Below are 26177 nucleotides of genomic sequence, written 5' to 3' on the forward strand. Positions count from 1 at the left end.
TTGGAGCCTCTCACCAAGCCTCCTCTGGGCGGGCTTCCTCCTTCCTCCTCAGCTTGCCCCCCAAGGGCACACATTCTCCCCACTCCTCTCTGCTTGTGTGCACCCCAGGCCCTTCCTCTTCAGGCTCCCCTCTCTCAGGAAAGTGAAAACACATGGTTTCCTAGGCAACCGCATCCCTCCTCCCAGCTTGCCCTGAGACCTCCCAGCGTCTCTCAACTGTTCAGAAGAATATTTCAAATACCAGCCTCACCCGGGCGGGGGCCTGACAAAGGCTGAGTTCCCTTCCAGGCCGTCTCTCTGAGGGGCAAGCGCCCCGCTCCCCTCAAACCTGGAGGCCTGGGGGCTCAGGGGCAAGTTCCGGGCTATCACCTTGGTTACCACCTAGGCCTGCGCTGCTCACGAGCTTTCAACGGAGAGCAGAGATCCCTTGAAGGGGGAGGCCTGGAGAGGGAAGGGACTCACCCAGGTCACTCATTGAAATAGGGACCCGAGTAAGGGACTGGAGGGAAAAGGAAGTAGACTGGGTGAGTAGCCGCTACCTGCCAGGCACCGTGCTGGACGCTCCAGAGCCGCTAACATGTTATCCCTCCCCATGACCCTGTGAGGTCAGCCTCATTCTCATTTTATAGTTGAGAGATGAAGTACCTTGCCCTGGTCACCCAGAAGGTGAATGGCAGAGCCACGTTTCAGGAAGCCTGATCTGTGTTCCCAATAAGGCCACTGTCTTTGCACTTAGCCTCTGCTGTTCTCAAGGCTGGGCAGCGGTCCGGGGAATTATGGGGCTCTGTGAATTCCTTCCTGATTATTATTTTTACATTCCCTCATTAGAAGATTTGGCTGAAGTTCTTTGGGGGCTGGGTTCCAGATGAGTTCCTCTCTCGCGCCTTCTCTCAGCCCTGACCCCCGGGTCAGTATTTCTCAACCCAAGATGCCTTTAATTGGATGGGTAAGGGTAGAGAGGTGCCATCTGTGCAATTCACGCCTTCTCTCTGGGCCTCAGTTTCCCTACTGATATATGGTAAAGGGTGTTGCAATTGAAGAGTTTGACGATGCGTCCCAGCTCACCTATTCTTGGGTTCCCACATCAAGTACATGGGTGTGTGATTGTGCATGAAATTGAGGGCAATTATGTGTGCGTGTGACTAGGCATGTGATTGGATGTGGGGGCTGGTGAGTATGTGGGTGTAATTGTGTGTGTGAGAGTACGTGTGTGTGGGCTATGTGTGCGTGATTGTGGATGTGTATGGAGACCAGGGGCTATGTGTGTTTGGGCTGAGTGTGAGTATGTGTGCAATTGTGTGTGTGTGTGTGCATATATGTAGGTTGTGCTATGGGGGCGTCTGTGTGCAGTTTGGGCTGTCTGTGAGTTTGTGATTGTGAGAGATTGTGTGTGTATGTGGACGTGTGTGTGCATGATTATGTGTGGGCAATCTGGAGAGACTTGTGTGTATGCGTGTCATTGCGTGTCAGAGGGCCGTGAAGCCTCTTTGGAGCCTGGTTGATCAGGATGTGGCGTGGGCAGGCCGGGCAGAGGTGGGGACCCCAGCTGACCCCATGATGCCAGCAGGGTGGCGGGGCAGATCCCTTTGGTAATCAGCTCCAGACGCAGCTGCGTCGACTCTCTCTGACAGAAGGACGCTGGAAATGCGTTCTGGACCCAGCCAGGTCTCTTTGGGGGGAAAAAATTAAAGGGGGAGGAAAAAGTCCCAAAAGGCAGATCTTTATTGAAGCATTTCGTGACACGCACACCAGCTAATTGATTTCCTTATTAGTAGCAGATTTTTCTCCCGGCCTTTTCTCCTGCCTGAACTTATAAAAATGAAGGGTGGAGAGCCAGCTCGGTACAGACCCTGGGCCAAGTTTCTCCGGGATCCTCCCAGAGCCAGGGAGTCAGCAAAGGCACGATGTGTGGTTTGCTTTTCCAGGTCTGACTATAGGTAGAGAGGGCCTGAGCACCTGTGGGATCAGGTTTCAAAAGCCTGGGGAAGCCCCCTTGTCATCTGCTCAGTTTTTTCTGCCACTCCTTTGGCCTGAAATCCCACCGGTCCATTCACTGGGCTTCTTTCGGGTCAAAATGCCAATGTGTGTGGGCAGGAGCTCTAAGCACCCTTAGTCATGTCTGTGTAGTTCATGCCGTGGGACTCTTGGCGCCTCCATTTTCTCATCTGTACAACGGGAGGCTCCTGTTACTGATGTTACAGGGTACATGTGAAAATTCGGTCAGGGCTTGTGACTCCCCGAGCCTTTGTAAATGTCAGTTGCTCCCATTACGATGACAGTGAACAGCACAATTTAAGGCCTCGGCGTTCACAAGGCGGGGGTGGGGGGCTGGGGTGGGGGTGGCCCGGGGTGGGTGATGTGCGGCAGCCAAGTTCAGGTGGGGTCTCTCGGGAGATCCTTCACCTCCATCCAGAAAGCCAAGGCTACCCCTTTGTCTGGGCCTGTGGCAGGGGTGGCTCAAGTTTTATCCAAGGGTTAGTGAAAGGAGAGGGAAAGACACTTCACCCAGATGGTTCCAACGGATGCTTCAGACAGCCATCGTTAACCCCATGTGTTGGAGGAGGACACTGAGGCACGAGGCAGTTGACAAACATCCCAAAGAGCACGTAACTATGAGAGGAGAGGCCTTTGAACCCAGGCTTGAGTGGTTCTGAACCTATGGGATGCTTTTTATTCATTAAAAAAAAAAAAAATGTGGCCCCTTTCATGCAGGTAGAGATGGAAAAGACAGCCTGAGCTCTTTTCCCCAGAATATCTCAAGGGACAGACAGATGAGGGAATGGGTATTGGGGATCGTGGTGTGACAAGTGCTGTGGTGGGCATAAGCCTGGCCCCTGGAAAGAGTACCAATACTGAGTGGTAGGATCAGAGAGGGCTTCCTGGAAGGGGGTGGCACCTGAGTAGGCAGAGGGGCCTGATCCTGCAGGGCTGCCCTTCAGCTGGCAAGCATGGGCATGTCCGTACCCATGGTTAAAATATCAATGCACTTACACATGCGCTATAAATCACTAATGCCAATGTCCCCCCCTTCTCCCTGCTCTAATGCTCAGGCTGCCCGGCCCCACCCCTAGGCCCCTGGGCCTCTCCATAACCAGAACCCCCTTAACGGCACAGCCAGGACCCTGCCAGAAGAGTGAACATTCCGACTACAGAGGCACAGAGGGGGCCCCACGGCCAGCCTGGCGTCCCTTGTTCCGATCTTGTTATCTCCCCCTCACGTCGGAGGTCCGGGGCGGTGGCTGGAAGCTGGGTGTCTCGGCTGGGCAGATAGGCTCGCCGCTTGACATGTCCCCTTCCCTTCCACGTGGACTTCCTAGAAATGACTGGGGGCCTCCGTGCAGTTCCTGTTCCCAGCGGCTCACAGTCGCCAGGCCCTGGGAGACAAAATGTCCCTGAATGTGGTGGGGCAGGGAGGGAACAATGTGCGGCGGGCGGAGGAGGGCTACAGGAAGCACGGCGGCGGGGACAGCCGGGGAGCTGGCTGCGGGGCTGGGGGTGACTCAGGAACTCGTGACTTGATAAGGTAAGATGATTCTAAAGGAACACACCCAGAGTCCAGGGGCTGGTAAATGGCTGACCTGACGGGATTCCTGGCATCTGTTCAGATACTTGTTCCTGAAGTAGGTCTCGCAGGTCTCCACGCAGCAGGGGACGTTAAACCCTGTCCAGCCCAACGTGCACTATCTAGTCTTTGACCGCGTCAGGTAGGTACTACGACCCCAACTTCACAGAAGAAGAAACCGAGGTTCAGGGAGGTGGGAGAGTGTGCCCCAGGTCATGCAGGAATGGCAGGGGAGTGAGAGTATGCACAGACAGCTCGCATGCAAACCACGCTTCCCGACGGCACTGCCCCCAGGACCCAGGCACGCCCAGACCTGGGTCTTCGAGTCCTCGTCCACAAAGCCGGTACCCCCCACACACCCTGAAAAGATTCCCCAGCCAATAGGGCCACTTGGCCGTGAGAACGCAAGAGCTTAAGAAAATGTTTGCAACTGGGAAAAAGAACGGTACAATAAGAACAGTGCAAATGAAATGAATAAACACAGTCAAAATCAAAATCATATTCATTATAGGATCTGTGGGCTGAATGTGCCTCATATTGAGTGGGCAGGAGCTCCAAAGTAAGAGTGCCCAGGCTTGAGAAAAGGCTCACAACGGCGCTGCCGAGCATGGGTCCTCCTGCCTGCATGTGAACACCCCAGAGGCCCGCTGTGGCTGGGGGTCTGGGCAGCTGCGACCCTCGGGGCAGCCGTGTCACCTTGCTCAGGCTCAGTTTTCCCTTTCCTCGCAAAACGGGACCATGATAGCTAGCTCGTTCCAGGGTGATGGGAGGGTTAAATCCAGTCCTGTGCGCAGAGCGCCTGGTCCCATAGTGGGGCTCTGCTATTGTTCTTGCCTCCTCAGTCCCTGCCCAATTTCAGGAAGTCTTTTTTGGCTAGAAACTTCTTAGGATGAAAGAATGTTGGAGAGAGAAGGCCGTTAGAGATAAGGCAGAGCCAGCCTCTCACGTGGGAGGGTGACTTCAGGAACGCTGAAGGCTGGAGTCTTCGGCCCTGTTCCCACCCTCGCTCTGGACGTAAACTCTGCCCTTCCAGCTTCTCCTTTCCAGCCTCAGGCTTTGATTAGGTTACAACCCCCCACGAGGGTCCTGGAAGCAGAGTCCAGGTCAGACTGATCTCTGTGTTTCTTTCTCTTGTGTTTAAAAACAGCTCTGTTAAGATGTGGTTGACATACAATAAATTGCACATACTTAGAGTGTACAACATGATAAGTTTTGACGTATGTTTACACTCATGAAACCATCACCGTAATCAAGAAAATGAACATGTCCATCACTGCCAAAAGTTTCCTCATGCCATTTGGTAAATCCTTCCCTCTCTCCTTCTCTCCCCACACCCACCTCAGTCCCCAGGAGGCAACCACTGAGCTGCTTTAGGTCATTATACGTTAGTTTCCATTTTCAAGAATTTTATATAAGTGGACTCAGACAGTATATATATGTTCTTGTGCGTGAGGCTCCTTGCACTCAGTGCAATTATTTGGAGACTCATCCATGGCGTGTATACATCAACCTTTCATTCCCTTTTATTGTGGAGTAGTATGCCTTCAAATGGATATCCCATAACTTGTTCATCCATTCATCTGTTAATGCGCATTTGGGATGTTTCCAGTTTCTTACTATTGTAAATAAATCAGCTATGAAAATTCACATATAGTCTTTGAACAGAAAGCTTTCATTACTCTTGGGTGAATACCTCGCTAGGAATGGGACACCGAGTCACACGGTAGATGTACGTTTAACTTTTATGAGAGACTGCCGAACTGTTTTCCGACGCGGTTGGTCCTTTTCATTCCGACCATCAGCACGAGAAAATACTAGTTATTCCATATCAACACTTGATATAACTGGTCTTTCTGGTTCTAGACATTCTAATAGGTGTGTGGTGATATCTTACTGTGGTTTTAGTTTACATTTCCCCAATGACTAATGATATCGAACATTTGTTCATTTGCTTATTGGACATCTGTATATCTTCTTTGGTGAACTGTCTGTTCAAATCATTTGCCCATTTTTAAATGGGTTGTTAATTTTCTCATTACCAAAGTTTGGTAATGAGAAGTTCTATATATGTTCTGGGTACAAGTCCTTTATCAAATATCTGATTTGCAAGTATTTTCTCCTAGTCTGTGGCTCATCTTTTTATTCTCTTACCACTGCCTTTCAAAGATCAAAAGTTCTTATGTTGATCGATCAAATCCAATTTGTCAATTTTTTCCCTTGCGTCAATCATGTTTGGTGCTTACCTAAGAAATCTTTGCCTAATCCAAGGTCACGAAGATTTTCTCCTGTGTTTTCTTCTAAGGTTTCTTCACAGTATTAGGTTTTACATTTAAGTCTATGATCCTTTTTGAGTTAGTTTTTATATTTGGTGCAAGGCATGGATGAAAGATTTTTGTGGTTTTGTTTGGCATATAGATATCCAATAGTCTCAGAACAATTTGTTGAAAAGACTCTTGTTTCTCCACTCAATTGTCTTGGAACTTTTGTCAAAAATCAATTGAACGTTTGTTTACATGTGGGTCATTTCTGGACTCACTTCTGTTTCCCTGATCTCTGGCTATCTTGAGGGTGATGCCACACTGTCCTTGTTACTGTAGCCTTATAGTAAGTCTTGAGGGCAGGTAGTGTGAGTCCTCCAGCTTTTTTTTTTCTCCCCAAAATTGTTTTGGCTATTTTAGGTCCTTTGCACTTCCCTATAGATTTTAGAATCAACTTGTCAATTTCAACTAAAAATTGCCTGCTGGGGTTTCGGCTGGGTTTACTTCGGATCTATATGTGAATTTGGACAGAGTTGACATTTTAGCAATATTGAGTTTTCTGATACGTGAAGACGGTGTATCGTTCCACTTATTTCTCTATGCTTTCATTTCCTCTTCACACTATTTTGTCATTTTCACTCCTTTTTTTTTTTTTTTTAAGTAGGCTTCATGCCCAGTGTGGAGCCCAACGCGGGGCTTAAACTCACAACCCTGAGTTCAAGACCTCGGGCTGAGATCAAGAGTTGAACACTTAACCAACTGAGCCACCAGACGCCCAGGTTTATCTGTGTTGAATATTTTTAAATGCTATTTTAAATAGTAGCATTTTTTTTTTGGTTTAAATTTCAAATTCGGATTTCCAATTCTGATTACTGACACTTTCACTTTCAGGTAGCAGGAACTGGATTTGCCTTGCCCCCCGAAAATAAGGGGAAAATCAGACAAAATATAAGAAACAGTAACTGTCAAAATGTTGGCTATCAGGCAATATAGGACAGTGATGGAAAACAAATGAGCTGAGCTATGATTGCCCCCAGATTACTGCCTGGAGAGCTTTTCCAGGCCACAGCAAAGGGACAGTGACCCAGGCAGAGCTCAGCAGTCACCTTGAGTTGAGAAGATGGATCTGGGAGCCCAAGGAAGCCAAGGTTCCCAGGGAAGGGTACTAGAGAAGAGGGAGCCACACGGGTAAAGTCAGATTTCCCTCTAGTCATCGGTTGCATATTGATCAGCACACGTGTGAGAAAGCTACCTGTGGCCAGGAAAGAACCTCTAAAGACCAGAAAGAACAGTACGTGGAGCTCTACAGGACTCAGAATGGTGCCTGTGCCCAAAAACAAAGTCTGACATTCGTTCCTAATGAAAACTCTGAATAAATTAGAAACAGGAGGGAACTTCTCAACCTGATTGAGGACATCTGTAAAAAATGCACACCTACCTTCATGATAAAAGACGAATGCTTTCCCTCTTAAGATCAGGGACAGGACAAAGCTGTCCACTCTCACCATTTTTTTCAACATTGTACTAGAGTTTGTAGCTAGTGTAGTCAGGCAAGAAAAAGAAATAAAAACGTCCAGACCAGAAAGGAAGAGTCCGGTTGGCTGCAGATGGACCACAGGCTTTTCTGGGCCTCTTGGGAGAATGGAAGTATGTGTGTGCAGTGTTGTGTTGGTGTATGTGGCACCTTGCTTCTCTGAAATGTCCCTCAACATTGGGGAATGGAGGGATGCCTGGGTGGCTCAGTCAGTTAAGTGTCTGCCCTTTGCTCCAGTCGTGATCACAGGGTCCTGGGATCGAGCCCCGCATCAGGCTCCTGGGAGACTTTCTCCTTCTGTTCCTCCCCCTGCTCGTGCTCTCTCTCTCTCTCTCTCTCTGTGTCAAATAAATAAAATCTTTTTTTTTTAAAGATTATTTAGTTATTTATTTGACAGAGAGAGACAGCGAGAGAGGGAACACAAGCAGGGGGAGTGGGAGAGGGAGAAGCAGGCTTCCCGCTGAGCAGGGAGCCCGATGCGGGGCTCGATCCCAGGACCCTGGGACCATGACCTGAGCCGAAGGCAGATGCTTAACGACTGAGCCGCCTGGGTGCCCCAAATAAATAAAATCTTAAAAACAAAACAACAACAAAAAAACCCCATTAGGGAATGGAAAAATGTACCTCCAAGATTTGGCAGACGTGACCCATGCAACCCCTCCAGTTTCTCTTAGGTGTCAGATTTTTTCTTAAAATTTGCCCAGCCAAACATTACAGTGGAGGCAAGGAGGATCCCGTTGATCTGAATTCAAGGACTGGCCACCTGGATGGGGCAAGTATCTTATCGTGAGACACGCGGTTGCAGGAGAAGAAGGAGACAATTCAGGGCGTGTGCACGTGGGCGACATGCAAGACACTGGGCATGTGGCCTCATTTCTCCAGGCCTCGCTTTCCTGCCCTTTACAATGGGGAGAAGAGTCTCTTCATGGCCTCCAGCTCAGGACTGGTGAGCTATTGATAACAGGTGAAAATGCTCTGAGGGGCAACTTTCTTCTTGCCAAGTGGTTTAACCGTGAGTCCTTGGCCGGCCCCCCTGTGTTCTCTTCCTTGCAGATGGGCTGCTCTGAGGGAGGCCCCTGCCTCCTACCTGCCCCAGCACTGGAGGCCTTGAGGACACCGGGGCCCAGGCTGTCTCACTGTCAGGCCTTTGGAGATGCTCCAGTGATCTCCTGGATATTTATGGATGGGGAGCTTTGAGGAACAATCTGAGAAACACCTGTGTGGTAGGCAGAATCAAGCCGCCCCCTTCCCCATACATCTTCCCCAAAGGTTGACATCCTAATCCCCAGAACCTGTGAATTGTTAGTTTACATGGAGATGGCGAATTCAGGTTGCAGGTGGAATTAAGGTTACTATCAGCTGATCTTAAGATGGAAAGATTATTTTCAGTTATCTGGATGGGCCCAGGGTGATCCCAAGGGTCCTGAAGCATGGGAGACAGAGGCAGGAGGGGAGAGAGAGGCCCGAGGAAGGGAGAGGGGCTGGAGGGGCGCGTTGTAAGAAGGACTTGATCTGCTGTTGTTGGCTTTGAAGGTGGAGGAAGAGGTCCTGAACCAGGGAGTGCGGGAGGCCGCTGGGAGCTAGGAAAGGCAAGGAAATGGATTATTCCCTCGCGGGCCCAGGAGCAACATGGACTTGCTGACCTCTTGAGTTTAGAGACCCATGGCAGATTTCTGACCTCCGGAACTGAAGGTAAGACATCTGCGTTAGGAAGTCTGTGGCCATTTGTTACAGCAGCAATGGGAAGCTAATATATTCCAGAAACCACTGCCCTGCCAGCTCTCAGCCTGTACTGGGAACCCCAGTGGATTCAGGGGCACAGCCTCCATCGTTGGGCTTCAGATGCAGAGATGCTCCGAGAGTAGCCCTGAGGCCCTGCAGGCCTGTGTGTAGTCAGGAAGAGGTGCTGGCCAGCCCGTGAGCTCTGGCCAGGCCCCAGGCCCACCCAGAGCTCCTGGGGAGAGCAGCTCTACCAGCTGCATGGGGACAAGAGGCCCTGACTGGAGGGCGCGAATGCAAATCCTGGACTTGCCCTCCGTTAGGCCTATGACTGTGGGCAAGGTACTTAACTTCTCTCTGCCCCGGTTTCCTTACCTGTGAAATGGGGACAGCCGGACACATCTCACAGGATCCTTAGAAAGGGCAAGTGCGTTCATGCTGAAACCTTGGAACAATGCCTGACACGTGGTACTCACAGAATGTGTTAGTTATTTGTATTAAGACGACATGACAGGGTTGCTGTCTTTAGGTGGTGAATGGTCCAGTGGGGAGACACACGTGTGTGGGAGGTGGGATGGGGAACACGAAGCAGGAGGGGCATCCTTTCTCTTGGGGTTGGGGGCTCAGGAAAGGCTAGAGGTCCACTGAAGCTTGAGCTGAGCTTCCCCATTGCGCACGCACATCCCTGCTCCTTTAGTCATTCGACAAACCTTTATTGAGTCCCTACTTTGTGCCAGGCACTGTGCTGGGAGCTAGGCATGCGGCCGTGAACAAGAGAAAGTCCTGGGGAGAGGTGGGTGGGGGGATGGGGTAACTGGGTGACGGGCATTAAGGAGGGCACGTGATGGAATGAGCAACGGATGAATTCCTAAATTCTACCCTGAAACTAATAATACCGTATATGTTAACGAAATTGAATTTAAATAATTAAAAAGAGAGAAAGTCCTGCCCCGCCCCCCTCCCCTGGAGCTCACAATGTGATGGACAATTCTGACAATAGGGACCAACAAAGGAATGCAAAAGATCAGGGGGCACAAACGTTCTGATGAAAACACAGGAAGTAAGAGGGGTGAGGTGTGTATGGGGGCGACTTTATACTGGGTGGTGAAGGGAGCCGGGAGCCATTCCAGCGGGATCAGAGTGAATCCCAGAGTTTCAGATCGTAGTTCTGCCACTGCCGTGAGGCCTTGGACAAGTCCCTCCTCTCTATGCCTCCGTTTGCTCGTCTCCATGATGGGGATAACTATCTACGGGTCGTGGAGAGGAGTAAATGAATTAATATAGGTGAAGTGTTTAGACAGTGCCCGGCACATTAGTGCTAGAAGGGTCTGCTGCTTTGACTTCTACTTTCCTAGCAAAGGGAACAGCAACAGTAAAGGCCACGAGGTGGAAAAGGGCTCAGAATGTTGTAGGAGGAACAGGAAGGCCAGGAGTCGACAAGGGGAGTGTGGCCAGGAATGAAGTTAGGAAGGCAGGGGCATGGGCCATTGTCCAGGGTCAGCTTGGCCCCCTTACTGCTCAGAAGCTTGCCCTGGCTCCCCACTGCCTATCCGTGAAATTCCCACCTCCCGGCGTGGTTTTCAAGGATCTCTACATTTCAGCTGCTTCTCTCTCCTCCAACCTGATTCGCCTGCCTCCCACCCCACCCTCTGCTCTGCTCAGTTGGAGCCTCTTACCTGCTTCCTGAAGTGCTTGGTGTCTGCTCATCCAGGCTCTTCCTTTCATAGGCGAGCCTGGAGCCCAGAGAGGGGTGTGACTAAGCCAGGGCCACACAGCAGATTAGGGGCCAGGTCTGGAGCCCAGGTTTCCACGACTGAACCACAGTTTCTGGTTTCCTAGGTGGGTCATTTTAACAGAAGTTGTGCCTGTCACAGTGTGTCTTGAGTTGAGGAAGGGGTGAGAGGCAGGGCACAAGGAGGTGGAATCCACTAATTGGAAATTACTTCTGCAAAAACATTTGTGTCTGGGCCCCTTTAATGCTAAGCATACTGTCCCTGAGAAACAGAAGCCTTTGGTGAGGCTGGGACACAGAGGAAGTAGACAGCCTCCGTCTGCCTTTGCTTGCGTCCACCCACTGCTTCCCTGGGAGAGCCGGAGATCCCCACCGGCTAACTGGCTGTTGTTCAGGGCCCAGGATTATGCGAGGGGGGTATGGTAGAGCCTGCCACCATGGCCTGAGGAGGAGTAAGATTTAGAAAGGGGAGACCCCTTGGGAAAAATGCCATTCACCACTTGAAAATCTGTATTAGTCTATTGGGGCGGCCATAACAAAATACCAGACTGGGGTCTTAAACGATAGAAATTAACCTTCTCACAGTTCTGGAGGCTGAAAGTCTAAGATCAAGGTGCCCCAGGGTAGGTTTCCTCCGTGGCATCTCTCTGTGTTTTAGAGACAGCCTCCTCCTTGCTGTCTCTCACATGGTCTTTTCTCTGTGGCCACACAACCCCTGTGTCTCTCTGTGTGTCCAAATTTCCTCTTTTATAAGGATACCAATCATATTGGATTAGGGACCCCAGTGACAGCCTCATTTTAAGCGAATCACTTATTTAAAAGCCCTATTTTCAAATAGAGTGACATTCTGAGGTACGGGGTAGGGGTTGGGTTTCAACATACAAATTTTGGCCGGGGTCGGGGGGGGGGGGCGCGCTGGTGGGGGATACAATTTAACCCATAACAAAACCAGACACCAACCGATGCTTATCTCTGAGCAGGACTGCAAAGACTGAGAACTCCCAGGAGAATGGCATCAAGAGTTGGGCATTCTGGGAAAGTTTCCTGGAAGGGAGAAACTCGGGAGTTTTGGTCTAAAGAAAGGGATTTACAAGGGCCTGAAAATACATGCAGGATGTGCTCTGGGGGGTAGGGGGGGCTGCGCCTGGGTGGCTCAGTCAGTTAAGGGGCCAACTCTTGATTTCAGCTCAGGTTATGATCTCTGGGTCCTGAGATCGAGCCCCATGCCGGGCTGCATGGTCAGCTTGGAGTCTGCTTTTCCCTCTCCCTCTGCTCCTTTTCCCACTCACACGCACACTCTCTCTCTAAAAAAAAAAAAAAGTAGACAAGTTATTGAGTTGTCTAGGAGGGTCCTAGGGGCTGGTGGTGGTTCTAGGGGGTGAGTGCGGTGGGAAGGTGAGCTGTGAAAGGCCTGGGATCACAGAAGGGCTTGGGCTTGATTCTATGGCAGGAGGGAGCCACTGATGATACTCTGTGCCCAAGAAAGATGGTGATTTAAGCCAGAATCAGGGAAATAACAGATTAATAATGGCTTTCAAATTTGAGCATGCAGCAGAATCACCTGGAGGGCTGGTTATACCAGATTGCTGGACCCAAGCTCCAGAGTTCAGTTGGTCTGGGGTGGGTCTTGAGAATTTGCTCTTCTGACAAGTTCTCAGGGGATCCTGCTAATGCTGTCTGTGTATCACAATTGGAAAACCACTGGAAGCCTTGCTAGAGTGGGCAGGGAGGGGTCTGTTTCCTCTCCCAAAGCCTCCAAGGCACAAGCAGTGGAAAGTCACGCCCCTACCAATTGCCACACTTTACAGACAGGGAAACTGAAGATCCGAAGGCCACGGCTTTAGTAGGGGGGTATTTCCAGGCCCTGAGCCTAGAACCTTGGGTCTGGGTGGCCCTGGCATCCGGCGCTTCGTGCAGGAAGGCTCCTGGGGCAGCTCCTCCTGGGTCCACCGGCCTAGGCCCTTGTGGGGGCACTGCCATTTTGGGTTGGAAAACAGGTCGCAAAGAGCTGGGTCTCGGAGAGCGTGCGGCAGGCAGCCCAGTAGCGAGCCCGGGCGGCCCTAGCAGGAGGCGGAGCTTTCCTGCAGCTCTCCGGGCGATGCTGCCCCTGCCTGCGTCAGCCCCGCCCTGCCACAGACCCCGCCCAGTGTAGCCCCGCCCCATGTGCGGCCCCGCCCCACGTACGGCCCCGCCTCCCCCTGGATTGTGTCCTCAACCCGGTGCCGTGAGTGTGGTCGCCTGCCTGGTTCCGCTGGTCTGGCTGAGTCAGGCTCTGCTGCCAGCATGGTGATCCTGGGACAGCTGAGAATGGAGACTGGCGACAAACAGGAGAGAGAAGAAGGGGTGTGGCCAGGCTGCGGAAGGAGTGCTGGACCAGGAGCCGGCCAACCGGGCTCCCGTGGGAGCCTCACCTTGAAGGACTGTGTGACCTAAAAGAACTTGCTGAACCTCTCTGGGCTCATTCAACGAAAACTTACAGTAGATTTGGTGTGTGCCAGGTGCTGGGGATATGGTGGTGAACAGGCCCCGCGTGGCGAACAAGCCCTGGTTAAGGGTGTGACCGCTGAATCCCAACTTTACACCCTACTGACTGGGTGACCTTGGGCAAGATAATCAACTTCTCTGTACTTCATTATCCTCATCAGTAATTTGGGAGTAACACCTACCTCGTAGGGCTGTGAGGATTAAATATATGTATACGTGTAAAATCCTAGGAATAGTGCCTAATAAGCACCAGTATTAAGTGCCTAAGAATCTTCATTATTAGCTGTTGCTATCTTTACCCTCCTGGAGCTTGTATTCACTGACTTTAATTTTAAAATTTCTTTTTGTTCGGCTCAGGTCGTGATCCCGGGGTCCTGGGATCGAGCCCCGCATTGGGCTCCCTGCTCGGCCAGGGGCCTGCTTCTCCCTCTCCCACTCCCCCTGCTTGTGTTCCTTCTCTCGCTGTCTCTCTCTGTCAAATAAATAAATAAATAAAATCTTAAAAAAAAATTTCTTTTTCATAATGAACTGACATATAAAAAAGATCATTAACACTGTGTTCCCATCATCCTGTTTAAGAAAGCATTGTAAATATATTTCTCTTTGCTCTAACTTTAGTCAAGCATTGATACTTCCTGCTCCTGAAGCCTCTAAAATCTCCTGCCTCCAACCCATCCTCTACAGTGCTCACAAACTGAGAGATCTGGATAAAACACAAATTGGAACTGGTCATAACTCTGCTTGAAAACTTGCACCTGTAAGATAAAGTCAAACACACCCCCTTGACATGCAGACCCTTCACTTCTGATCCTCGCTGACTCTTCCTGTTCGGTATCTGCCTCCCACTTTGGTAAGTTCCTCTTACCATTTCTTAAGCGTCCCTCTTCTTTGTATATGTTGGCCCCTCGGCCTGGGGTCCCATGCGTTCCTTCTCTCTCTTTCGCTCGTTTCAGGAGAAGCACCATCCTTTGATTCCATCCAGGCTCCTGAGCACCTTCCCACTGGTGTGAGTGGGCGTCTGGCCTCCCCTAGACTGTAAGATCCTGGCAGCAGGCCCTCCGCTGACTCATTTTCCTCTCCTAGTAAAGGGAAGGCATGTACTGCACTCCACAGTTGTAACTGGCTGTATCTGTGGCACCGTGCTAGGGCGTGGTAAGGGTGGTCATCCAGGGACTCCAACGCCATCATTTTCATGGGGAATTAGAGTCCCTCAGCAGTAAAACCACTAGAGAAGAATACAGAGGTCATTAAATGGGGTCCCCATTTTAAAGCCACTCCAGCACAGTGCCATTTTCCTACTGTGCCCAGTTCCCCCTCCCAAGCCCATTCCTCCTCCTCCTTGCTTCTTGCTCCATCCCTGTCTCCTCTCTCTGAGGACCCTGGGTTCCTCATGATGAGTAGATCTTCCCCAGGGACTAAGATGTAGGCCATGCAGTGACTGTGTCATCTATCCAAGAGGCTTGTGGTTTTGGGGAGACCAAGGGGATGCCAATCCTGGCCCCAGATCGTCTAGGTTCTAGGAGCGGAGAAAAGATGCTTCCAGAGCAGGGGCTCCCAGCCTGTTTCCATCCTGTCAGATATATTTGTAAAGCAGAGTCTCTTCACAGAAGGAGGGGAGCCTAAGTCCCCATTCAAGCAAACTGGGAATAAACTGGTTAAGTGCCTTCAAACTCTAGGGAGGGAGCTGGGTGGAGGAGGGAGTGTGGAGGAGAGGGGGAGGAAGAAAGGGACACTTCTGTGCCTCTACGGATATCTTGAATTTTGTACTATATTCACGTCTGACCTATTTTTTTTTTTTTTAAGAAATGATATCATACATTGGATGGTAATCAGAAGAGCTAGGTTCCAGGATTGCAAATACCAATTACCGGTCTGCTCACCTTGGTCTCTCTGAGCCTCGCTTTAATAACCACCCAGTTCCCAGCTCAAAGAGTAGGCACAAGGGAGACCTTTGTAAACTTGGTGGGGCTGGGTGCGCTTAATTATTATTTACTCTTCATTCAGTTCATCTCCGTAGACAATCACTGAGCCCTTCTCTATGGCCGCAGTGTATGGGTCTCTCTGTACAAGTGTGGGTGTGTATGTCGGGGTGTGTGTGCTTCTGGATGTGTTGTGTTCTGGGGTGGTGTGTGAGATGACTCTGAAGTTGGCCATCACAGAGTCCCTGCCTGAAGGAGCTTCGGGTACAACAGGGCAGTAAACAACTTCCTCTAACACTCTTGAACTCTGTTAAAGGCCAAGTAAAGGGGTGAAACATGTGGGTGCCCAGAGGAGGGAACATAAATTCAAGCAGGGACTTTTGCACTGGCCGTTCTCCCTGCTTGGCATGCTCTGCCCCTAGGATCCCCAAGGCCTAGCCCCTTGCCTCCTACAACTCTTTCAGCAGATGTCCCCTTCTCAAGGAGGCCCACTTGACCACATCGTTTAAATAGCAACTCCACCCTGCACTCCCCAAGCTCTTCTCTTATTTTTAGCCAAAGCCCTTATTTTCAATGGCAGTAAAGTTACCTATACTAAAAGTTACTTAAAATACTCTGTATTTTACTCATTTTATTTACTGTATTTTACTCACTTTATTACTTATTTTACTCTTTCCCCCATGTCCTTCATTAGAATGCAAGCTCTGTGAGGAAAGGGGTCATGTCTGTTTTGCTCACTGCTGTGCACCACCCCACTCCACCCGGGCCTGGAACAGTACCTAGCATAGGGTAGGACACTTGGTACCTATTTGGGAATATGGTGGTGATAAGGTGGTGCTCAGGGGTGGATGGCAGAGCGGCCATGGCCATGCCTGGGGAGGTAGCCAGAGGCCCAAGGCTATAGTCATGGACTAAAGGAGCACCCTGTGACGTGGGATTGGATGGATTCATGGATGGTGGGGGTGGGAATGCTCCAGTGGGCATGGAGAGGAAGACATGGCCTGGAGAAAACCTGAGATACTTTGGAGACCATTCTGTATGCCCTAAATTCCAGCTCAGTGCCCATCCCTTCCCTCTGCCACCCGGAGAAATCGAGCCTGTTGCTATGGGGAAGGGGAGTTTCAGGGGCCTCGCTAGTTTGTTGGGGAAGGTGATGGTGGACCCATTTGTAAAACCCAAAGTCTACTGCTGGCAGGTCCCTTGCCTGCCTGAGAGAGTACCTATGCGGTGGGGGGGGGGGTGGGGGTGCGGGGGAGGTGAGGGCTTGTTTAGAAGGGAGGAGGCAGCAGAAGGCCCGGTGCTGGTGATGGTGGGTGGCTGGATTATAGGCTCAGAGCAGAGAGCAAGGCCCAAGTAGAGGGCACCCTTGGGACCAGAGGCCAGAGAAGAAATGAAGCAGACACTGAGGCCAGGTTGGGAAGGGCCTTGAAGGTCAGGCCAAGGAGTCAGGAGAGAACCCAGGAGGTCCAGGGAACACACAAGTATCTGGAGCTGAGAGTAGGAGATGGCAAAGGAAGGAAGCTCCATTTGGGAAGAATTGCCACTCAGGGGTCTTTACCAATCTTTACAGAAGGAGAGGAGGAGACGTGCTCTCTAAGGCTTGGAGACAGAGAAGGGGGCAGAGTGGCCATTTCACTTGGGTGGCCCGTTCATTTCCTTTATCAGGCACTTAATGTGTCTGGACTCTATGCTGGGGCCTGGGGGGTGTCACGAGGAATCGGGCCTAAACTTTGACCCCATGCGAGGGAGAGGGTACCTCGGGAGAGACGTGACAGGTTCAAAGAGGCTATGGTTATGGCAGCTCAGAGATCAGGGAGGGCTGCCTGGATAGGAGGCATCTGAGCTGGGCACTGAATGGTGGTCAGGGGTTTGAAAGTCAGCTGATCCCTAAGAGAGGACGTTTGACTCAGGAGTTCCAAACCGGGGGGTTTTGCTGTGCACCATTACATCGAATTCCCCTAGCAACTCTCAGAAGAGGTAGCCAAGGTAGAGGAGGGGGTTTATCTTATGGATAAGGAAATAAAGATCTTGGGACCAAATCCAGAGAGGGTAAGGGCCCAGCCCTAGGTCACTAGCCTGAAAATAACAGTTGGTTGGAACCCAGGGCTGTTGGACTCCCAGCCAAGTGCTCACCCTGCGAGTCCACAGCCGCCTCTGGCTATTTGGAGTTTGATTCACTGTGGCTTTCCAAAGTGCTATGGAGAAGCTGTCAGCTAATCTTCAGCCCCCAGGACCTTGACCTGCCTCTGCCTGACCCCAGAGAGGATCCAGGATGCAGACCAGTGACCCACTCTCGGCACCTCAGTGGTTGGCCAAGGGCAGGCAGAGGCCAGGATGGAAAAACCTCGTCAGACTTTGAGGGCTTGTGGCTGGTTCCGGCCATGCCATGTCCTGTCTGTACAGCCTTCTAAGCTTGTCACCCACCTGGGTCCTTCCAGTCTACATCACCATCCAATGGGGACGCCATTCACCCCAGCATTCCCCACCTTTGGTGAGTCGAGAAACTGAGGACATGGTGGGCATGACCGTCCCAGGGAAGAGTTAGCCGTTATTCCTTTGAGGGACTGGGGGTTGCCTGCAGCCCTCAAAAGATTACGAGAATGCTACCAGCTCTGCCTCCTGCCAGCTGCCTTTCTCTGAGCCCTCACCAGGCCCAGAGCTAAGTGCTTTCGGCACGGTAATTCACTGACTGGAGTGTGGGTTGGAAAACACCGGAAGAAGCCCTGGCACCGACATGTACAGTCTGTGAAGATGATGATGATGATGAAGCGGCCTCCCAAAGCAATGTGATGAATGGATTCCGAAGTCTTGGAGAGCAACAGAGAGCTTTGCAGACGATGTGCCCTGGCCCCTTGGCACAACTCTGGTCCTTTGCTTCTGTCATCTAAGTGACTGACATCCTCCCTGAACACGCAGCCTGCTCCCGACCCTCAGCCCCCAACTCCTGGATGAGGTATTTAGGCCCTGAGCCAGGCCAGCTCTGGGATTCCTATTCCCGGGCAGCTCGGCTGCAGCCCCAGGAGGACAGCCAACAAGGGGCCCAGCAGCTTATCGCTCCGTGGAGAGTCTCCAGCGGGCAGACTGTCTCCACTGCTGCTGAGCCAAGCTGATAATGAGGACAGACCCTTGTGTTTACTGTGGCTGGGAGAGTGGGGCTTCCTGGGGGCGGCCCAGCTCCTCTGGGAACAGACTGTCTGTTTGCTGAGATACCATCACATTCCTGCAGCCTCGGCCACCCCAGGATGGGTGGGGGGGGGTGCGAGGGAAGGGGAGGAGGAAATAGGACAGCTGCTGGCCCTCCGTTCCCCTGGGGCCCACACTGAGAAGGCCGCCGCCCTGGGTCCGCCAGGGGGTCTATGGTTTTCTGGCCTGCTCGTCGAGTCCTTCGTAAAGGTCCTTAATAGCCAACGTGGGCACTCCCCTCTACAGTTTACAAAGCGGTTTCTCAACAGTGATCTATTTTGTTCTTCTAGATAACCTTCCGTGTAGGTAGTCTGGGGTGACGAAGTTTCACAGAAGAGAGCTGCCTAGTCAGGCAGGAGCAGAGGCCGACGGCGTGGAGGATGGACGTTGGGGTGGGAGCCCTTGAATGAGCCCCAGCTGACGAGTCCCACCCGCGATGACAGCTAACACTGGGAGTGCTTACCGTGTGGCTGTGACAGTCAAAAGCACTTTAGATACGTTAGCTTGTTTATTCCTCACTAACAGCCCTTAGGAGGTAGGTGCTATCAATAGATCCATTTTACAGATGGGGAAACTGAGGCAGACCCAGGCAGAAAGTAGGAGGGCTGCGATTTGAACCCTAGCAGCATGGCTCCAGAATCTCCCATTTAACCAACTGGGCTACCTACACGTCCAGCTTAAAGCCAGCTAGTGGAAGATGGGTTTCTAACTGGCTTACAGAGACAGTGGGCATTTCCAAGGGCAGAGGCGGCCTAGCAAAGCAAGAACGGGCTTTGGGATTAGACCAGGGTTCCACTCCCCGTGCTGACACTAACGAACTCTGAGGCCGACTCTCCCCTGAGTCTCCATTTCCTCCTCTGGAAAGTGGAAGTAAGACCTGCCTTAGAAGTGAGTGTGAGAAATGATGGATGAGAAGGTTCTGGCACATGGCAGATTTTCATTAAATAATTACTATTATGACTTTGACACCTGAGCTGGGGAGGTGTCCTGCCCAAAACTGAGACTTCAGAAGAGTATCTCTTAAAAGAGAGGCCCAATCTTCCTCGGCTACGGGAGCACAGAGGAGGAGGGACACCTAGTTGAAGGGATCTGGTGACTTCAGAGGAGGCAGCATGAGTGCATGGTTGGGACTCTGGCTTCAGAGCTCAACAGACTCGAGTTCAAGTTCCGATATCCAGCATGTGCTCTCTGGGTGGCCCTGGGGAGTTGCTTAACTTCTTTGTCTGTAAAGTGAGAACACTGATTAGAACCTTCCTCGTAGGGGTGTGAGAATAGGTGGGTTCATTCAGGGAAAGGAGCCCTGGGCGCATTGGCGGGTACATAGTACATGCTCAACAAAATCCTGCGGCCACCAGCATTTGTGGGAGGGGGTGGTAGGCAGAGGAATGGCCCCCAGCAAAGGCGTCCATGTGTAGTACCTAGAACCTGCGAATATGTAGGTTACATGGAAAGGGGAACTGTGCTTGCTGGTGGACTTGAGGTTACTAGTCAGCTGACCTCGAGATGGGGAGATTATCCTGGCTTGTCATTGGGGACCCACTGTGATCACAAGGGTCTTTATGAGTGGAAGGAGAGAGGGAGAGAGAACTTGTGTCAGAGTGATATGAGGAGAAAGACTCCACCAGCCATTCTTGGTGCCAAAGATGAGGGAAGGGGACATGAGCCAAGGAATGTGGGCTGCCTCTAGAAGCTGGAAAAGCTCCCTTGAGCCCCTAGAAAGGTTTACAGTCCTACAGTTCTCTGATTTTAGCTCAGTGACACCCATTTTGGACTTCAGACTCCCGGAACTGTAAAGTAATAAAATCTGAGTTGTTTAAAGCCACTAAGTTTGTGGTCATTTGTTATAGCAGCAAAAGGAAACTAATACAGGTTATAAGTTGGTCCTTGAAGACTGGCAGGATGATAACAGGCAGAGGCGGGGCTCAGATGTCTGAGAAGAAACTGTACCCAATGGCTTTAGGCTAGAAAGCACAAAGCATTTTTGAGGACTGGTGGGAAAGCCTGTTTGGTTCTTTGCAAAAATGAACACAGTTCTCCATCCTTGTCCGTATCCCCTTTGCAATGTAACTAGGCAGCTCTCCTCGACAAGAGATGGAGTCTGTCTCCCCCATGTCTTGAATCTGCACTTGGCCCTGTGGCTTGCTTTGGCCAAACACATACACGTTCTGAGCCTGGGCCACGAGAGGTCTTACACACTTCGGCACTCTTGTGGTTTTGAAACACTGCCACCAGTCTACAACCAAGCTCAGGTACGACAGGCAGCCTCTAAAATGGCTCCCAGTAATCCCCACCTCCTGAGATGATGAATGTCCTGTGTAATCTGCTCCCATCGAGTGCTGGCTGGACCTAGTGCCTCCCTTTTAATGGATAGAATGCAGCAAAAGAGATGAGTTGGCATTTCTGAGATTAGCTGGCAAAAAGACTGCCTGACTTCCATCTTGCTTTCCCTTTCTTGTTCTCTTGCTGGCTCCCTTTGAGGGAATCCAGCTGCTGTGCTGGACTTGCCTATGGAGGACCCCATCTGGCAAGAAAATGAAGCCTCTGGCCAACAGCTAGCCAGGACCTGAGACCTACCCAAATCCACATGAGCGAGCTGAAAAATAGGTCCACCCCTGGAGCGTTGAGATGGCAGAAGCCCTAGTTGATACCTTGACTTTGGCCTTGTGACAGTCCTTGAGCCACAGAAACCCAGCGAAGTGGCACTAGGCTTTCTGACCCCAAGGGACTGTGAGAAAATACCAGTTTGTTGTTTTTAGCTGTGTAATTTGTTATGCAGCTATAGATAACTAGTATCCCCACCAGACTGGTTTGCTGGGTGATGAGTGACATGTGGCCCAGTCACTTCCTTTCACCCAGACAACCACTAGACATGGGCGTGAGGTCGTCCTAGACCAGCAAGCCCTTAGCCAACCTGTCAGTTGCTTGCAGATGCGTGAGTGGGCCAAGCCAGGATCTGCTGTGCCTGGCCCAGGGCAGCAGAAGTTCCCGCTGACCTTGGAATTGGTAGCAATAATGTGCATTGTCGTTTTAAGTGACTGAGCCTTGAGATGACTTTGTACCCAGCAGCGGCTGACTGATATAACCTGTGTAACCAGGGGGGTCATGCCTGCAGTAGGAAATGGGGGCTGGGAAGCTGTGCAGGGGCCTAAATGCGTAGGGCTTTGTGGCCAGGTTAAGGCATTTGGAGTTTAATTAGCAGGCAGAAGGGGCAGGTTTGGAGCGGGAGAACACAATCATGGTCAGAGCTGTGACTGAGGAAGTTTCTTGTGGTAGTGGCCTGCCTCGGAGGCAGGGAGATCACTTAGGAGGCTGTTGTCAGGAGGCAGATGAGCCGTGATGGAGGCCTGAAATTGGGAAAATGTGAGGAATGGGAGAGACCAGTAGAGGCGGGATCAATGAAGACTGTTCCGGATTGGGTTGGGGACAGGGCAACGGGAGAGTGGAAGTCAACACCCAGGTTTTGATCCTGGGAGCCTGAATGGTTGGTGGTACTGTTGACAAAGACGGGGAAGTCAGCATGGGGGATAGGGAGATGCCAGCTACCGGGATGGACTGAGGGTTCAGTGCTAAAGAGACCTCTGGGAAGAGGCTCAGGAGACGGTGAGTCAAGGCCTCAAAGGGAGCTTGATCCCCTGCCTAGTGTAGTCAGGTCTCGGGAAGAGTAGAGAATGCACCTTCAGATGGGCAACTGAGAGAAGTGGAGAAAGGCCTAATTACAAGGGGGTGTGAGGGGTTTGGGCTAGCAATGGGGGGCAGCTGTTATCACCCCCTGGGATGGAGAAGCCCCTGAGGACAGGAGCAGGAACCAGAACCAGGAGAGAGTGTGTGTGGAGAGGGGTGCCTTACAGGAGCCGTGGTCTTTGGTAGAAGAGGCAGATGACCCATGACCACCCAGCAAGGAGGACACAGGGGAATGAGCACCCTGACCACTCCTTCTTCCTGCCTGCGAGCACCTTCTGGTGTCCCCCGTTGGCCAAGCCCAACCTGAAGGCCGAGGGCAAGGTTGTGTGTTGATGTGGTCCCTGCACACCAGCCTCCCAGGACACAGAGGGGGCCGAGTGGGGGAGGGGTGAGCAGAAGGTACCTGGCCACCTAACAGATGAAACTCCTGTAGCTTAAGTCAATCGGTGACCCTGATCTAGCAAAGGAGATTTGAGGGGATATCTGCTAGGAGTTTCTGGGGAAAGGGTCTTGACTTTTAGGAAGGAGACTGCGGGAGAGCTGTTCATTGTATCTGCTGTGATGGCTGGAGCTGCAACGGCTATCTTGCCACGAGGGGGGAGCCAGCCGCAGTCAAAACCAACCCACTGAGGATGGAAAAGCAAAGAGATGGAAAGAACCAAATCCTTGATGACCTTGTGGAACTGCTCTGAGAACCCGAGGTTCTTTTTTTTTGCATGAAATAATAAAAGTTCTTATCATTAGAACCACTTTGAGTTGTATTTCCCGTTATTTGCAGCTCAAAGCTTCCTAAAGGACAGAGCTGCCCCCCACCATCTCCAGGCCCATGTGCAAGCCCTTTGGCCTCCCGCAGCCTGCAGGCCAAGCCCCCCTGTTTCCCTCTGCTGACTCCGGGCTTGCACCCACTGCAGCAGATTCAATACAGAATTGCAAAGGCTTTTTCAGTCTGTGACAAAAGAGTCAGAAGTGGGCAATGGGCTTTTTGCGGAGCTGCCCCGTAGCTACTACAGATGGGCTAGAGTGGCGGGGGGCATAGGCCTTGCAGGTCGTCATAACCAGCTTCGAGTCTGAGTCTACTGCTTTCTAACTGTGTGACTTTGGGCAAATTAGTTAACATCTCTGAGCCTTGGTTTTCTCACTGGAGGTGGTAAGGGTTGAATCAGATAGAAGAAGAAAAAAACAGTCAACCCTGACGTGAATCCTAGACTTGAGAGGCTACCCTCTAAAGACTTCCTCCCCCTCTCTCCCTGTTCCTTTCCACTGCTGGGTTGGATGTGAGGGAGGCTGGGAAGGGCCCAAAGGGATATTGGCAAGAGAAAACCCAGTGAGTTGACTGCACAAAAGGCCCCCCCCTCCATGTGTTTGATGTATGAATGTATGAATGAATGAAAGAATAAATGGGAAAAAAATAAGAATGAGAGGGCTAGAGAGACAGGGAAATTTCACCACAGGGAGAAAGACTGATGGAGTGCTTTGTAAAATTCCCCAGGTAAACTTTGCCCAGCTGAAAATAAATCCTCGTTCTGCTATTCAAGAGAAAGAGGGAGAACTGAGATTGCCATAGGCACCCATGAGTCTCTGCCAGGGATTTGCAGTTCTGATTGTCTGGACCAGAATAGCAAGTGCTTTGCCTACACTGGGCTCTCCAGTTTGCCACAGACTCCATCACTCCCTAATGCCTCCCTCCTGCCCCACTCAGGATCGATACCCAGGGCACAGATGGCAGATCAGTCAGGAGAGGCTAGGTAATGCAGTGGTAACAAAAGCCCCTGAATCCCAGTGGCTTTATGACAACCGTGTTGGTTTCTTGTTTATGCACTACATGGTGGGTTATTCAAAGTCTCTCGAAGATTGAGCTGAAGGAAGCTGCATGGGGACACGCCTCTCTATTGACAGCAGCAGGGTGCGCAGAACATGGGAGACCCCACACTGGCTCTTCAGTCACCGGCCCAGAAGTGTTTCACATCACATCTGCTCCTATTTCATGGGCCAAAGCAAGTCACATGGCCACACTTGAGTCAAGTCAGTGGAGAAGCACAATCCTCTGTTCCCAGTAAAGAGGACTGGCAGTTTGTCAGCAGTCCGGACCCCCACCATTAGTGGGCTAGCTCAGAGGGGCGCTTGGGCTGAATGCAGCTCAGGCATGGCTTGTTTGGCCTGTTTGGTATTTTAAATATTTTTTATAAGGTTTCCAACCTATGTGACATCAAGATAGGTCCTATACAAATCTGTATAATCATGGCTCACTTTGAAAAATTGGACTCTTTGGTAATAGTGGGTCCAGTTGTATTAATTAGGATTAAGTTGGGTGGATTATAATAGAAAAACTCAAAACAACAGAAGCCTAAGGAAGATAGACGTTTCTTCCATGAAAGAAGGCTGGAGATAAATAGGCAGCCCGGGACTGGGGCTGTGGATTTAATTATTAGGGGCTTAGGCTCGTTTTTCTCTCTGCTCTGTTGTCTACAGTGTATAGCTCCCACTTGCAAAGATTGCTTCATGCCCCATCATGGCTTCTAGGGCTCAAGCCAGCACATTCAGACTCCAGGCCAGAGAAGGAAAGGTTAAAGGCAAACAAGGGTGCTTCCCAGCAGAGTTGGCTCTCTTTCTACTGCCTTTCCAGAATCCCTGCACAAAACTTCTACTCACATGTTATCTGCCAGAAATAGTCATCTGGCTATACCAAGTGCAAGGGAGGATGGAGATAGTCATGTGACTGCTCAGGCCAAGGTAGTCTTTTTGCCCCAGGATAAAATTTGCCCAGCTGAAAATAAATCCTTGTTCTACTATTAAAGAGAAAGAGGGAAAACTGAGGTTGCCAAAGGCACCTATGAATCTCTGCCAGGGGTTCGCAGTCCTGATTGTCTGGACCAGAATAGCAGATGCTTTGCTTACACTGGGTTCTCCAATTTGCCACAGACCCCACCACTCCCTAATGCGCCCCCCCACCCCTGTATCAGTTATTATTTATCATTGGGCTCATGCTGGCTTTATCTTTCTCAGTGGAATTAATAGGAAAAAGAAATATTTCCTATGTCTCTGTTAAAAATCAAAAGAGTAAAAGATATACCAACAGAGACATGTGTTTCAAGAAAAATGAGAGTGGAAGTATATTTCTTGGGGGAAGAGAAAAATAGTCCTAGCTGTGTATCATGCAAACAGGGTATATTGAAAAAAATACAACTTGACACACTATTAAGAAAGAGCTGACTTGCTGTTTACTCCCCACTCTGGCCTGGCCGGCATTTTACTGGTTGTGCAGCTAACTGGGAAGACAGTGGGCCTCAGATCTCCCTGGTTCGACACAGCTCACCCCTCTCCCTGAGAGAAGAACAGCCCCATTTGGTCCCACCCCTCTTACCCCTCATTTGGAATGATGTCGCCCTTCTTTGTATTTGGGGCTTATTTTGAGCAAGTTCAAAACCATCTTGCAAAGTTCAAGATCATTATGGCAGGCAAAAATGCAGTGAAATAGCACACCACTGTCAGTTAATTACTAAAAATCCTTTAATAGCTGACATTATTATAAATTATATACCCATTATGACAGGGACAATTGGGCTCTCTGTTTTTCTTGCCCTGCATTGGAACCTCACACAATGCCGTCTTGTTGGGGAGAATGACCTGGGTGCACTTGGAAGCAAGTTGCGAGTTTACATGGGCTACCTATGCTGACCATAGTAGCCTGTGGGCCTCTGAGGACACCCTGTCCGTGAGTGGGGGTGAGGCTGCTGCCTGCCTAGGCCCCAGAACCAACCCTGTCTCCATTCCTACCTGCCGTCCCCGCTTCTATGGCTACAAGTCCCTTCCCCATAGGCCTCCCAACTCCCTCTGTGCTGTTCCTTGCTCCTCTCCATGTCTAGGCTTAGCACAAAGAGCTCCTCCTCCAGGCAGCTTCCCCTGATTCCCCTTCCAAAGCTCCAGACACATGGTAGGCTGGTTCTTTTTTGGTTTTGTTTTATTTATTTACGATTTTTATTTATTTATTTATGATTTTATTTATTAGAGAGAGAGAGGGAGAGAATCTCAAGCAGACTCCCTGCTGAGCGGGGAGCCTGACATGGGGCTCGATCTCACGACCTCGGGCTCATGACCTGAGCCAAAA

General features: G+C 50.8%; 1 long non-coding RNA gene across 2 annotated transcripts; it reads left to right on the forward strand.

Annotated features, from left to right (window-relative positions):
- Positions 1 to 393: 393 nt before the first annotated feature.
- On the forward strand, positions 394 to 14382 carry LOC113908617. 2 transcript variants are annotated; one of them, XR_003515548.1, is made up of 3 exons: positions 394 to 524; positions 13908 to 14139; positions 14243 to 14382. It is a non-coding gene; the product is annotated as an uncharacterized LOC113908617 (long non-coding RNA). The 2 variants fall into 2 exon arrangements; XR_003515549.2 differs by lacking the exon at positions 394 to 524 and adding an exon at positions 13156 to 13292.
- Positions 14383 to 26177: the final 11795 nt, after the last annotated feature.

The sequence above is a fragment of the Zalophus californianus genome, chromosome 6 (genome assembly GCF_009762305.2).
Source record: "Zalophus californianus isolate mZalCal1 chromosome 6, mZalCal1.pri.v2, whole genome shotgun sequence".
Lineage (NCBI taxonomy): Eukaryota > Metazoa > Chordata > Mammalia > Carnivora > Otariidae > Zalophus > Zalophus californianus.